General features: G+C 37.5%; 1 protein-coding gene across 3 annotated transcripts in view; it reads right to left on the bottom strand.

Moving 5' to 3' along the window:
- The window catches only part of BAHCC1 (BAH domain and coiled-coil containing 1), a 172,669-nt gene that overhangs the window by 133,379 nt on the left and 23,150 nt on the right, over positions 1 to 16,140 (bottom strand). The window lies entirely within an intron of this gene.

Below are 16,140 nucleotides of genomic sequence, written 5' to 3'. Positions count from 1 at the left end.
CCAACTACTACTTTTTCTTTCTCCAAAGTAATAGTATTCCATCATATTCCTAAACCATTAATTATTAAGTAAGCATTCCTCAATTTTGGGGTCATCTCTTTAATTTCCCATTGGGTTTTTTTTGCCAACACATCACACACTGGTATAAATATTTTTGTAAATAGAGGATCTTTCTTATTTCTCTGATTTCTTTTAGGTGTAAATGGGTCAAAGGGAATGGGTTATTTAATCATCTTTTGTGCATAATTTCAAATTGCATTCACAAGTTCAATAACAGTGCATTATTGGGCTTGTTCCCCTCTCCTCATACATCTTTTTACAAGTGAAAGAACTAAATCTCAGAAGTTAAATGACTTGTCTAAGATTACATAGGTAAGTAAGCAACAAAGTCAGAATTTGAATCTAAGTCTTTTAACTCCAAATTGAGCATATTTTCTACTATAAAATGCTGACTTAGGAAAAAGAAGGTAGTGGAAATAATAATGCACTCAGCCTGAAGAGACCTAAATTTAAATACTAAGCCTAACAGGATTGTGATTTATTTGTTATTAGCTGTGTCATGATAGGAAAGTCATTTAGCCTCAATGAATCTCAGTTTCTTCATCTGTAAAATAAACATAATTTACACTATATGTTGTTGGAAGAAGAAAATATGCATAAAGCATTTTGTTTTTTATAAAACATTTCATTTCATTATTCAAATAAATAGCAAATCCTCTAAGGTTCCAGACCTTTCTCCATTATTCCTGTATTAATTCAACAAAGGTGTATCAAGTTTTTACTATGTATTGTGGTGAGGAATACAACTATCTCCTCTTTCTTGCTTATTAAATCTCTCCCCTACAGGCTCATTCCCTTCTATTCACAACATGTTCATGCCTCTAGAATAAAGAAGGAAAAAGGAAGGAAGGAGAGAGGGAGGGAGGAAGGGAAGGAGTGAAAAGGAAGGAGGGAAGGAAGAAGGAAAAAAGAAAACAAAGAAATAATTTTTCTTATATCCTAGACTACTATCCTATCTTTTCTTTTTCCTTTCACTATCAAACTCCAACAAAGAATAATTTATACTCACTACCTCCCTTTTTTTCACCTCCCACTCATTCCTTGAAATCTGGTTTCTGTTCTCATCACTCTACTGAAATTGCTCTAAGGTCACCAGTGACCTCTTAATTAACAAGTCCAATGGATTTTCTCAGTCTGCATTTTCCAGAACCTCCTTGCAGCTTTTGACACTGACAAAAACTCCTTCCTTCTTAAAAATTTTTCTTTTTTTGTTTTGCTAGACAAATCCTTCTACCTCTTTGACCATTCCCTATCAATTCTTGGCAACTTCTCTTCTTTGGGTTAAATTTGCCTCCAAATTTAAACCCTCTTCTTGATCTATGCCTTTTTTCGTCTATAGAATAAAATCCTACTGAAAAAAATCCTCAAGCTCTTTGGGTTGGCATTTGTGCCAGTCCATATTTCCAGTGATACCTTCTACCACTCCCTTCACGCCACCTCATGAGCACAGCTTACTTATCCCCATTTCTGAGTCGTCATGCTATTCTCTCTGCCTAGAATACCTTTCTGTCTTCACCCATAAACACCCTACTCATCTTTAAGATTTAATTCAAATTGTCAAGTCTGCTATAAAGCCCCTCACATTACTCTAGTAAAAAGTGAGCCCCCCCAACTCTTTTTGCACTTTGAACCTTTCTAGGACATTTTAGTCTTTATTTATGTGTCTGTCTTACTGTCTTTACTAGACTGTAACTTCCTTGAAGATGAGACTTAAATACCTTTGTATTTTCCAGTGCTTTGCCCATAGTGAAAATGCAATAAATCTTTGATGAATAAATGAATGAATGAGTTAATGAATGAATGCTAAAATAGGAATGTGCCAGATACTTGCCGTGCCCCTCTGCCCTTGGGTTTTATGCTGAGTGAAGCAAAAACCTTAAGCCTTCAGAAGCCCAAATCTCTACAAAGAAACTCCTTAGAGCACGGAGGTCTAGGGGAAAAAGTCACCATGTGTGATGGAACAGCACTAGGTGAAGCTCTGGCCTGGTTGGGTGACATTATGACCCAGTAATGAAAAATCCTTTCAGTCTTATTCAGGTTCTATTCTGGGAGCCCTGGATGCCCTCCCAGAGGAGGATATCCCAAATTAAATTCTCTTTCTGGCTTCTTCTTCCCTCTCTCACCTACTTATTCTTTGATTACAACCTTGATGTCTGTCATTATTTCCTATTTGTTGTTAGAGTACAAAATGTAAACTTCTTTCTTGGTCTCATGCTGTGTGTCACACACAGCCCTGTCTATCCACAACCTCACCACTTCTGGAAATGACAGAGACGTGAAGCAGGTAAAAAGCAGACAAAAAGTCCTGGGGGGGCAAGGGAGTCCAGCGTCCTCTTGCAGGAAAAGAATGGAAAATCCTTTCTGTCATACCCCTTTCTCCAGCCTTTTATTCTCTGGCTCTTATCAAACCAAAGTAAGAATGCTGTTCCATATTATTGCTCAGTAAGAAATGACCAGCAGGAGGAATACAGAGAGGGTTGGAGAGACTTAAATCAACTGATGCTGAGTGAAATGAGCAGAACCAGAAGATCACTGTATACTTCAACAACGATACTGTATGAGGATGTATTCTGATGGAAGTGGAAATCTTCAACATAAAGAAGATCCAACTCACTTCCAGTTGATCAATGATGGACAGAGGTAGCTACACCCAGAGAAGAAACACTGGGAGGGGAATGTAAATTGTTAGCACTAATATCTGTCTGCCCAGGTTGCATATACCTTCGGATTCTAATGTTTATTGTGCAACAAGAAAATGATATTCACACACATGTATTTTACTTAGACTATATTGTAACACATGTAAAATGTATGGTATTGCCTGTCGTCGGGGGGAGGGAATAAGGGAGGGGGGGTAATTTGGAAAAATGAATACAAGGGATAATATTATAAAATATATATATATATATAATAAAAAAAAAATTAAAAAAAAAAAAAAAAAAAAAAAAAAAAGAATGCTGTTCCATCCCTGGCCCAGCCCCAGCTGTGAGATATCCCAGGCTTCTCCACATCCTCTTCTCCTCACAGCCATTTTTAATTTATCCAGTAGCAAGTCTGAGGGAAGGAGAGACCAAAGGTAATGTGGGCAATGGAAAAAACTGATTCTGGGGCCAAAAACTTGAATTTTAATCCTGGATCTCCTGCTTATTACCTACATAAGAGTGTGCAAGATCTTTCACCTTTCTTGGCCCTTATGTTCCCTCTTTATAAAACAAAAAAGTTCTGAGTAGAGAATCTTTAAGATTGTGTCCACTTCTAAATTCCATGATTCATTCTTTCTCTACCCTCCCCCCTCAAAGTATTTTGAAGAGAGAAGAAAGGAAAGGAGAAGGAGGAGGAGCAGGAAGAGGAAGAAGAGGAGGAAGAGGAGAAAGAGGAAAAGGAGGAGGAAAAGGAGAGGAAGAGGAGAAAAAGAGGAGGAGGAGGAGAAGAAAAAGAAGAGGAGGAGGAGGAGGAACTGCATTTGTACACTTTATCAGACAGTTGTCACCTAGAATGTGTGGAGAATATAAGTACAAACTTATGCCAAGTCTGGATCCTCTGGGAAGCTGAATTCTACTGGTTTCAGGGACATTAAGTGGGACTCTGGAATTGAATGGAGGTTAAGGAATGAAATCTTGTCATAGCCTTTATTTTTATTTTAAAGAGAAGAGTATGGAGATGAAAGGGGAACTGAGGAAGGGGAAGCATGCTTCTCAAGCAAGTTCATAAATGTGTAAATTTAGAAATGGAAAGTACCTTAAAACTCATATGATCTAGTCTTCTCCTTTTACAGATCAGAAAAGAGGTAAAACTACTTGCCTAAAGTCACACAGATTGTAAATGGAAGAACAAGTATTTGACTCCAGATATGAGGAGCTTTCCATTCTAGTATTCTTTCCTTTTCCTTTCCAGCCTAATCTCCCCCATTCATATCTCTATAATAATGCTTCATAAATTGTTATGGACTACCCCCCCCCCCCCCCGCCAAAAAAAATCCATCACCTGATGGATAATAAAGTCTTTGGTGATAGAAGTCTAAGAGGATTCATTTAAAACAAGATGAGTGTGTGAGGAGAATTAAATTCAGAAACAACACCTTTCCTGTTTAGAACTTCACCTACAGAGATGCTTTGAGGAAAAGAGATAGTCTATAAAACTTGAAGGTGATAGTCGGCCTATAATGTCAAGTTTCTATATGTACAAAAAGGTAAATTGGCTTAAAAAAACAAACAAACTAGAATCATCTGACCTCTGACTAAACTAATTTACAATGTTGCAGGAGAAATGGTGATTACTCACACAGCCAGCTGTAGTTCCTGATGAATTATATTTAATGTTGCTATGAAATTGCAACCTATGTTCCTATGTATATTGTATAAATTACATGTCTTATCATGTGATGGGTTATTGTCTGTTTTATTGATACTCTTTTTTGATTCCCATATGCTATTATACTGCATTGTTATTATGTATCTATAATGTTATTCCTGCTAATTTTGCAATGCTTTTCCATAGTGCAAGCACTGACATGGGGGGGATATACTATGATTTTGACATATCCCCTCAAATGAATTTTCAGGGATTGAAAAATTACTAGTCACAAGGGGAAATTAAAACCCCCAGCTTCAACATCTCCCATAGAGACTATGGGACTATGAGATTATATTGTTACTTTTTCTTTAAAAGTGAGTAGATTATAAGGGGAAAGTTTAATTGTCCTTCTGGAAGGAGTTAATTATGGTTTGAGATAGATGGTCTAAGATACCAGGAGAAAGCCTGAGTAAACCTGAAGAGTGATTTTCAGAGACCTAAGTTCAATTTATTTATGGAGAGAATACCTGAATTTGCCATCCTGAGAGAGAGCTAAATTCTTCAACTATGAACTTAACTATTAGTTAAAGGCTGTGTGTGATCTTACTCATGTTATAGCTGAGATGGTGTTAAAATATTTATATGTCTTTTTATTTTTTAACCTTGTTAATAAATTGTAAAGCCATCAACTTTAAAGTTATTGAAGCCTATGAGACCAGAAGTTTAAGAAAAAGAAAGAAGTGTGTGTTGTGTGGTGTGTGTGTGTGTGTGTGTGTGGTTGTGAGAGAGAAAGAATGAGACAGAGACAGAGAGAAATTTCAATACAATCTAGTGATTATAAAATATAATACCTCTAGTACCATAGTACAACAGACCTGGATGGAACCTTAGAGGTCACCTGGTCAAGCCCCTCATATTTAGATGTCATAAAAATGAAGTATATATATATATATATATATATATACTTTGTGATGCTTTGTGACTGCAACCTATATTGTCATATATTTTGTATGGATTGCCTATTCCACAATTAAATGAGTTATTTCTATTGTTTGTTGCATTAATCCATGTATTAATACAATTAATACATACATGAATACATAATCATTAGCTTGATTCATTAATACATACAACATTAATACATAATATGTTACATATATTATTGGATATATTTATTATTATTGTTGCTATTGCTGCATTTTTCTTTTTGCATGTACTACTCAAACATGTACTTGTATTATATTTTTTGTATATCTTGATAATGATTTTCACTGTTAGGTGCTTATTATATTATATTAATGTTGATTTGATGTAATACAATGATTTTTAAGGGACTGAAATATTTTAAACATAAGAAAAAAGGTAACCCTAATTTAAGCGATCTTTGATACAGAAAATATACTGTTATTATGTCTTTAAGAGAAAATCTAATATTGGGGAGTAACAATTAACTAAGAGACTGTATGAGGCACAAAGAGAAAGTCCTTTTCTCAAGAATGAAGTGAGTTTATCATCATGGAGAAAGAGAGTTTGAAGAGACATTCGAGAAGAATGAGTTCAATTCTTATTCTGTGGAGAAGACATCTTGAGAAGAAACTTATAAATGCCATTCTGGGAGAGCAGAAAATTGTTGTTAGACTTTGATTTCAGCATTGAGGAAGAATCAACAGCTGATGATAAGTGACTAGTTGTAACCTTTCTCATACAGTGATTCAATAGTCAATCCATCCAAGAGGGATTTAGGGTAAACATCAAATGGTAGTAATTGCTTTTTCAGTTTTTATTGATAAATTGTTTTGATACATTATAGTCCCAACTGAATTCTCCCCACAATACACGGTTGTAGGTAGGATTTCCAAAGGTGAAGATAAAGAGTAAAATATTCCAGGTAGAAGGAAGATTGTATGCAAAAACACAAGGGGCAAGCAAGATGAGAAAGTCATTGAATTTTACTTTTTAAATAAACTTACAGAGATCGTTTTTTCAGGGAACTAAGAGTAAAAACAGTTTGGGTAGAGCCGAGAGTTCAACAGAGGAGCAGTAGGAGGTCATTAGATTAGATAGTTTAGAAGGACCTTGAATTCCAGGTTAATGAATTTAAATATTATCCAGTAGGCAATGGGGAAGGGGGGGGGGAGACATTAAATAACTTGGAGAGTTTTAAGGAGTTGAATGATATAATTAGATTCATGCTTTAGGAAGATTGAAGAGGTGGCAGCATATTGGGAAGATTGGAGAGAACAGAGGGAAAGACCAACATGCAGAGAAGATTTTAGAAAGTGATTACAATTGTTTTGTCAGAGAGGTAGGAGATTATAAAGGTGGGAGGGATGCTGAATATACTGTTGGAAATGGTCTCTGTACCCACTGCTTGTGCTTAACTGTTTTTCTTTGAAATGATGGAAAGTTTAAACAGGATGGGGAAGAGAGGAGAGGTATATCTAAAATGTGATGTAAAAATTAAAAGTATCAGTAAAACATTTTTAACAGTATAAGTATGAAAAGATAAAGCAATGGAAATGAAAAGAAAGTGAAGGTGATAGATATTTTGATATCTGCTAGATTGAGGAGATGAGTGATAGGACCTGGGGAAGGAGCTGGGTGTGGCCAGAGCTTTTTCTTATTTTTCCTTTCCTTTCCTTTCTACTTCATTCCTCCCTGTCTTTCTTTGGCAACCGTACCCAGTGACCTGTGAGGCAGATACATGCTGGGTTGTTGGCTTAAGGAAGAGGGGAGTCCATTTGGCTTCTCTGCCACCTGAAATATAAAAATACTTAGACACGTGGAAATTGGTGTCAGAAGATATACCAGAGTTCCTGATTTAGATTGATTCATTGCTATGGTGACAGGAGGAGAATATAACCTTTTTAGAGGCTGTATTCTTTTAATTTCCTATTATTAGTAAAGTTTTCTTTGTTGAACTTTATGATCCACAAACCTGTTGCATTTTAACCCCCAAACCTGATTTACAGAACCAGCCTAACTTTGGCCTAGTTCAGCATAGAATGGATCAACAAAATCCAACCAATGGAAAGCAATCCAAAGCTTATGCATACATGCCTATATATCAATATGGAAATATACCTATTGTATATCATATTATATATATGTGTGTGTGTATATATATGTAAGATATGCTCATATGTGCATCTATATTACATGCATTTGTTATTTTCACACATGCATGGTCAAAAAACAATCCATGCTGCTGGTAAGTCCATAAGGGTCTTTTATAAGTTCACACTTTTTTCAAATGAGGACATATTTGGTTATTTACACATCATCAAATCAATGAACTCATTGTCTCCTCACCTAAGCAACATCTCCATTTCTGTAAATACCACCATCATCTTACCCTTATTTTCAGTTCCTTTATCTCTTCTCCCAAATTCATTCTCTTGGTTCATTGAGTTTCTTGATTTTCCATTACCACTACTATATTCTAGGCACCCATCATCTCATGATTAGATCACTTCAATAGTCTTCCATTTGATTCCGGTACCTCCTTGCTACAAGTGAATCTGTGGAAGACTGCTTAAATAATCATATGCAAATAGTGCTTTCATTATTAGCATGTTCTCATCCTAAACTGACCTACAATGGCTCTTTTTGCCTGTAGGATCAAATTTAAGTTTCTCTTCCAGGCCTTCCTTCACTGTTTCCTCCATCTTTTATCTTCTCTGTCCAATAAGGGCCTTCTATTTATCTTCTACAAAGTTAATTCATGTTACATGCTAACTATTCTTGAAGTATGATTGCTGGGTGATGGCACTGTGTTGAGGGGAGATGAGTGTGTGCCCTGGAAAAGCTTATATTCTACTTGGAGGGCTGAGAAAGACACAGGACAACTTTACTAACCACAAAAACAACTTAGGAGAAGTGCTAGCACAGAGATGGATTTTCTTTCCTTATCATCCCCTATTCAATAAACTCCAGTAGCTTTGAATCACCTTCAGGATAAAATATAAAATTCTTTATTTGGCATTCAAAGCCATTCACAACTTGTCACATTCCCCTCCCTCTCCCCTACAACCTTTAGAAGCTTCTTACACCTTATTCTTTCCCCATGTATTCTTTCATCGGTGACATTGGTCTACTTGTGTCTTAAATAAGATACTCAGTCTCTCACCTCTAGCCATTTTCACTGGCTGTCTCCCATGCTTACAATATTATGCTCTCATTTCTGCCTGTTGGCTTCCTTCAAGTCCCAGTCAAAATTCCACCTTCTACAGGAAGGCTTTCCTGATCCCTCTTAATCCTACATTCCCTTTTACTGATTGTCTTCAATTTAAAAATCTTGTTTGTATACAGTTGTTTTCATGTAGTCTCCCCATGAGTTCCTTAAGACTAGGGACTGTCTTTTGCCTCTTTGTATTTTCAAAACTCAGCCCAGTGACAAGCGCATAGTAGGTGCTCAACAAATGTTTATTGATTGGTTTGATTGACCTTTATTGACTGGCTGACATTTTTCAAATGTAGTGCTGGATGTAAAATACAATCAGTGCTCAGGAATGAATCAAATTAACTGCATGCCTCTTGATCCTCTGCCTCCCCTGCATTCCCCCCAAACTCCAGCAAGGTTAAATAAAATAGGCTGCTTATGTAGTCTTTAAGAATGTAAAGAAAACAGTATGGACTCTTTATTAAATAGGCAGAAAGACCAAGGGAGAGAGGGCGAGTGGGGAGAGAACCAACCCACCTGTCTATCCCTTCCTTCCCCCTCCCCCAGGCAGAATGAAAAATGCTTCCTGGCTGATCCCAATCTGGAATTTAATCCATCAGGACAGCTGCAGCAATAGCCAGCTGATGCAAGTCCACATCACAACTTGGACACCAAAGACTAACATCTCATAGGCCGGGAGCTTGATTGAAATACAGCATTTACCATAATAACTGAGGGAAAGGGATTATGAACAATCTCATATCACCAATGAGACGTACAGGCTGATCACCTCCAATCAGCTCCTTATGCACAAATTTTCCAGAGCAGCTTACTTACTACAGGGCAATGGAAGGTAGAAAGTATTATTATATATTACAACAAAGAGAAGGGCTTCATGCACTGGCAAATATTCCTGCATGATCTAAATGGTATATTATCTCATAAAAATGTCAGAATGGAAGAAAGTTAGAGCTAAGCATGAAGTCATGAGCATGCAAGCAGACCTTACTTGCATGAACTTTTTAGAGGCTGCGCTCCAGGCTTTATTTTTATTTATACATATTTTATTCCAGTTATGTTTTTGTTTTTAATGTCACATTTTTACTGAGAGAGAGATGAGGTTCAGAGATGTTAATAGTGGCAAGGGAAGTCTGGAAGGAAATGTTCCTTTGATACATAAGGTTCTTGGAAAGGATGATTCCTCTGCCTGGTGAAGCTTTTCTACAATGTGGCCACCATGAGACATTTTTTAAAAATCACACAACCTTAGCTCTCCACCTGAGAACTATTTCCTTCAAAGTAGTCACCTTAGATACTTGTATATTCCACTGATTCTGTTCAGAACATATTTGGAACTTCACTATGAGAAATGCCTTCAGAGCCCAGGGCACATCCTTTTGAATATCATCTGTGGTGGAAACTCTTAATCCATTGAGGGTAGGGTAGATTTGATTTTTGGAAACAGTCAGAAATCCTAGGGAGCCAAGTTTGTTGAATTAAGCGGAGTTATAAAAATGGAGTAAGATCATTTTTGAGTCAGAAATGAGATGTGACTATAAAGCAATGTAGCTGCTTTTCTAAGGTGGCTTACAAACTGGCTCAAAAGGAAATCCCCATGGAGGAATTCAATGAATATTTGAGCAAGAGCCATCATCTTTGGGATGTATCTGGCCTCCCAAGGTAACTACTTTTAAGAGTACAACACATCATTTGGATATGTAAGTTCCAGGGGATGTGTATGTGTGTGTGTGTGTGTGTGTGTGTGCCACACACAAACTTATACATATATATACACATATGTGTTATATGTGTGTTTATATGTTATATTTGTTACTTTGTAGTTGTATCTTAGAGAAACAAAAACAGAATATGAAAGGGCCTTTACTTAGCTCACTGCTTTGAATACTGACATGGAAGGAGTAATGTGTATCCGATGGTATCTTCTGTTAATATATAGTACTAAAGTTACTAGTGGCTCCAGAATCAAAATACCCTGTCCAGGTAGCACAAGGAAAGACTGAATAGAAAGAATCCTGGAGCCTGGAGACAAATCAATCAGTACCACTTTGCTTAGAGCAAACAGGTTTTTTGTGATGGCACTAGCTGGGTTCTTCAACTAAACCTCAAGCATTTCTAGTCCAAGGAATATGAATTCCCTCTCTCCCTCTCCTCCCCATCCCCATCAGGACCTTACAGCTCATGCACAAGCATTCTGGGAACTGTAGTTTTTTGAGATTCCCAGAAAGGTTTATCTAGAAGGCTGCTGAGTAGGGCAGACACTAAGATGAGGAGAAGACAAAGCAGAAATCCACCAGGAATATTCAAAGCAGGTTTCTTTGGGCCTAAAGATCTCTGACCATTTAAGAATCCTTGAGAACTGGCTGAAAATATTAACCGAGGACTTCTCTTAGATAAAATAAAATTTTAAAAACTGTGCTTTTGAATGGCAAAAACACACACCAACTAATTATCAGATCAGAGAGCTCAGGAAGGGAGCTTAAGTGAATGGCATTGGTCATTTATTATAGGCACATATACCAATGGCTTTTATTTTGGTTGGGTGACGAATACCTAACTCCAGAGAATTCCCCCCAGACATTCTCACCAAACTCCTTCCAGCATCACATTTCTGTCACATGCTATAAACTATTATAGTTGAAAAAAGGTCACATTTCTTCTACCACTGTATCACTGTAATACTCCTCTGGAAGCCAAGGTGTGGGCATGGAATAGGGGTAAGGAAAGAAAGAAGCTGAACAGGAAGAAGAATGATGAGTTCCGGGAAGTGGCCCCATTGGCCCAACCTATTCTAAAGGTTTCAGGGAGAGAGGATAATCCAGAGCACTGTACATTCACATTATTTATGTTTACAGCTTGCTCCAGTGACATATGTTAGTTGACAGTATACATGCTATCAACTTGCTGAAGTGTATCTCACTTGTTAAAATACTCTTAAAGATGCACGGTAATTTATTAAATTAAAATAATTGTTTTATTTGTATTCTTTCTCTTTCTCCTTTCCCTCCCCCAGAGCTGTTGATTCACCTTCAAGCCATTTCTTCCTCTATGGCCAGCCCCTCTACTCCTTCTACCCGAGGCACCTACAAAAAGGAAGGGTAAAAGGAAAATCTGATATCCTGGGTTCCAGGGAAGCTACTAACAATGGATTCTGATTCTTAATCAGGCCCAACGGGGTGTTCTGTTCCCCACTCCCAACATCCACTACTAATCTCTAAGAAATGACAAACTCCAGAAACCCCACCAATTAAATTTAAACTCATGAAAAGCTCGGTGGCTAGTAAATTATTATTTTTATTAGCTTGAACCAAGTTCCAGTAAGAGAGAAAGTCAACTTACTCCCATGAATGGTTCTTTAACTCCTTAATTTATTTAACTCTGTGCTCTTTGCCAAAGCCTGGAATATTTTTAGCTCATTCTGTTGTTGGATTTGGCTTTTTTATGTGTGTTTCTGAGGGGTATTTTTAGCTTAATACATGTTATTCTTACAGCCTCCTATGCATTTCATCCTGCGTATGCTGGTTGTGTTGTCCCCTGTCTCGCAGAAAGATGAAGGAGATTTCTAAGAATAACTGGTGTACCTTTTTTTTTTTTTTTTTTTTTTCTTCCAGGGGAGATGTGCTATTTGCTCAGCGATTCTCTCAGCCTCTCTTCCTAATTTGCCTTATTATTCACGTGACCTGGATATTCCTATAGAAAAATTCGGCATCTCCTTATAGAAATAATTAGATATGATGGCAGTGCGATCCCCACTGGTAAAAACCACATTCCAAAAATGAGCTTTGATTTCAGAGAGAGAGAGAACACCCACCGAAGCCTTGCATAACAATGTTCTGCCTGGCAGTTCAGGGCACCAAGCTTCTGGCTGGCAGTTCCTGCCTGTTTTCCCTGCATTTGCTTTGATGTCTCTTGCTCCTTGTCATTGAGAAAGAAAGATGGTTGGATTCTTTGGGAAAGCAGCCTTTGAAAAGTAACTCTTTTCACACCTATTTAATGTTGGTAACTGTTGCAGAAACACTCCTCCGTGTCAGAGAGTTAATGAGGTATTTACTAAAATGTATTTTTTTCCTTTAAAAAAAAAAACACATAAGAAGAGAGGGGCGGGCCTTTATGAGGGTCTTTTCACACCAGGAAATGATCTTTCTTAACAGAATTTTATGAGAACCGCAATCTACTGAAAGCTCTATTAGCACTTGAGAAGTTTCCATTTCTCTCGCTATTCAGGGATCTCTCCACCCTGGTTTACCCCAAAAATAGACCGGAGGTGGTGGTGGTGGTGTTGGAATAGGGAGGGAATGCCATGTTTTGACTTTTGGTGTAAGATCCAATCACTGACACTAGCCCCCTCCCAAGTTGCGGAAGCTTCAGACTTCCTAGTCCATTGTCATTTATGACCAAAGGAAATGAGAAAGAAAAGGGATTGGAGGATAGGGGGAGGGAAGAGAGTGGAAGAGGAGGAATCAGAAAGTCATCTGTTATATCATACATAGAAATCAAAGTAAGATTACCTCCTCACCCCAGATTGTAGATAGCATTCAAGTGTTGACTAGTAGTCACATTAGATGACCTCTGAGATTCTTACCAAGTCCTCCCTTCCAGCTCCCAAATAATAAAAAAAAAAAAACCTGAACCTCAATTCCAGGAGAATTATGTGAAAAAAATCAATTGTTTGGTTTCTCCAATTTGTCTTAGCACCAAGAAGGAAAGAGCAAGACAGAGAGGAAACCAGAAGAGAGAAAAAGGAATACATATATGTATATGTAAATATATATGTTTATATTTGAAGTTTTACCCAAGATATGACAATCTCCCTAGACTAAATAATCTAGCATGATGTGGAAATCCCAATTGCTTGAGGCAGAGTGGGCTGATGAAAAATCTTGGGTTGGTTCATTGTTGATTCTCTTTTTTCCCCCACTCCCCACCCCCCTAGCTTTCACAGCTTTGACTCTGGACCATCTGTATTAGAGACAAATTCTAACACTGCACTAAAAATAATGATACCAAACATTTTAATTGCACCTTTTTGTGACAAGGTTACTATAACAGCACTTTACCATAAAATCCTACAGCTCGATTATAAAACTATCAGCACTTTCATTTTAAGAAAAAACAATTGGAAAAGCATTCTGAGCCCGACTTCCCCATCAAGGTCTCCGGCAACTGATTAAAAAAAAAAAATACAAACACAAAAAACCAACACTGTATGCAAAAGAGGAGAGAACATCTCTCTCCTTAGGGAGAGAAATCCATAGCTTTGAGAATAAGATACACAATCTACTGCCGACGGAATCTATCTGGACTGAATAGGACACAATGGGAAGCTGTGAAAATGCAGCTCTCTTGAAGGATTGGTAGAATCCATCTCTCAAATGGATTTTAATGCCCATCTTACAAGTGGACAAATGGGGGGTGGGGTGGAGAATAGCCTAATTTGCCTTGTTCTCATTTATCAGGTATTCTTACTTGGTGGAAGGAAAAGGGAAAATGAATCCATACCAAGACCAAAGGACAGGTCTGTTTTATATCCAAATAATCAACTAAAAAGAGAAAAATTCAACCAACTTAGTTTTTTGGAGACCACAGTGTGGTGGAAAGTGGGAATAAGAATACCTCTATCCCAGTTCTGCTACTTCTTTTCCTTAGTTTGACTTGAGGCAAGTCAATTCCTCTAATTGGCCTTCAGCTTCTTCATTCATAAAACGGGGTAAAACGTAAACCTTTGCCTTGCCTGATTCATAAAGGCTGTAGTGAGCATCAAATGAAAGACCACACTTGAAAGTGCTACAGAGATATGCTACCATTAAGGTGCATGATTTTTTTTTTGGGGGGGGGGGAATTCCTTTTTCTTTATTTAAAAAAAAAACAACTTGCTTCCATGGTTTAGATGTAGCCCAAGTCAATTTACATTGATTTATTAGTTTTATTTTTTTCCCCCAAATGTGATGTAACTAGATTTTTTTTTTAAAGTTCATCTATCTGGTGTAGTGTCTTTCACATTTTTATAGTACTATCTTTTATATTAAAAAAAAATGGTCTTTACATTATAGCTTTCATAGGTCTAAGATTTTCACCAGAGAACATCTCCTGTCACAAAAGTTTTAAATAGGCAAATATCTTCTAGTTTGTTTTTGTCCCTCAAACTTTCCTTTGGGCTAATGGGGGGGGGGGAGAAAAAAAAAGACTGAGTGAGTGGGAAGGGTCAGGACAGAGTTCAGATCAAATGAGTTCTTGTCTTTTCTGAAGCCTTCAACTTATCTCTGAGGAAACCTCCTGGGTTGGCTCCATTGGAACCAGATGTACTGGGGGGGTGGGGGTGGACGGTTTTTTGTTGGGGGAGGGGAGAGTAGAATGTGTGGGGTAAAAGAAGCAAAATACGTAGGGGAGTGTGGGGGTCTAGGCTTTTCCATTCTTAATGCCTTTTTCTGTCTATACTCAAAATGAGCACTTGAAATTATCAAATGGTAAACACTAAGATCCACACTTATCTAGGGTACAGGCTCAAATTCCATCCCACTCCACCCTTTGGCCCTCATCTTCCTGGGAGATTATTATACAGCTCTGAATGACCAAAACTATGAGTTTCAAGCTGAGCATAGACCCAATGGAAGCTGTGAGATATTGAATATGAAGAGGAATGGGAGGTGAGAGGGAGTTGGGGAGATATTAATCACCTGATCTCATTCAAAAATTGGCACCATCCCCACATAGTCTCATTTGTAGGGGAAGGCTGTTAGGCATGTGGTCAGTCCCCAGCCTGTCTCTGTTATAATTAAATACTCAGTGTCAAGATCCCAACCATAATTTATTTAACACTCATTTCTGATTCAATTTTACCTGCCCAGGTTAAAGGGCGCTGGAATGTTTGGGGAGGAATTCTAGTCACCTAAAATGTTTGAGGAGGCATATCCTTTAGGTCTAGACACCTAGGGTTTGAGGGGTCTCTGCTCAGAGGGAATTCTGTCTGTTCAAAAAAGGTGTAAAGGCTACAAGATCAAAGTTCTACTGCTTTCTGGGTGCTGACCACATTGAAGAGATTCCCTAAGGAGCACCTTGAATTAAGAGAATAGGGAGAGAGATATTTAACAAAAGAGTTGGAGGAAGAGATGTAAAATCACCAACTGTATAGCTAATTTTCCTTCTCTTCCTTAGCTTTACATCTAAAGGATGTACTTCTCCAGTAAGGGGAAAACAAAAAAGGGAAAAAAATCAGAGAAAAGAGGTCAAATTTGGAGGGGAAATACTTGAATGGAAAAAGACTGGAGATATAGGTTGTAATTATATAAAACAGCATGTTTGAAAGTGTCGAGATCACTGTGTTTGTTAGTGGCACTTTTGGGGATCTCACCATGTTATAAATGCTAAAAGCCCATTAGTAATTATGCAATTTTGTGTGTATGTTTTTCTTTTTAGGAAATTTATGGTCTTCTTTTTGAGTGCACTCCCAACTGACAACTTTCCTTCCAGCCTTGTCTGTGCTATTCTTTTTAATCCACATACTAATTGTAATCCCATTAAAGCAGATATAATTTTATTAGTATTCACAGTTCATCAAGCTAGCAATAATAACTGTTACTGCCGAATTTTTAAAACAGCCAAAAAAAAAA

Source organism: Sminthopsis crassicaudata, chromosome 4 (genome assembly GCF_048593235.1).
Source record: "Sminthopsis crassicaudata isolate SCR6 chromosome 4, ASM4859323v1, whole genome shotgun sequence".
Taxonomy (NCBI): Eukaryota; Metazoa; Chordata; class Mammalia; order Dasyuromorphia; family Dasyuridae; genus Sminthopsis; species Sminthopsis crassicaudata.
The sequence above is the reverse complement of the archived record's forward strand: the minus strand, read 5'-3'. Positions and strand labels throughout refer to the sequence as shown.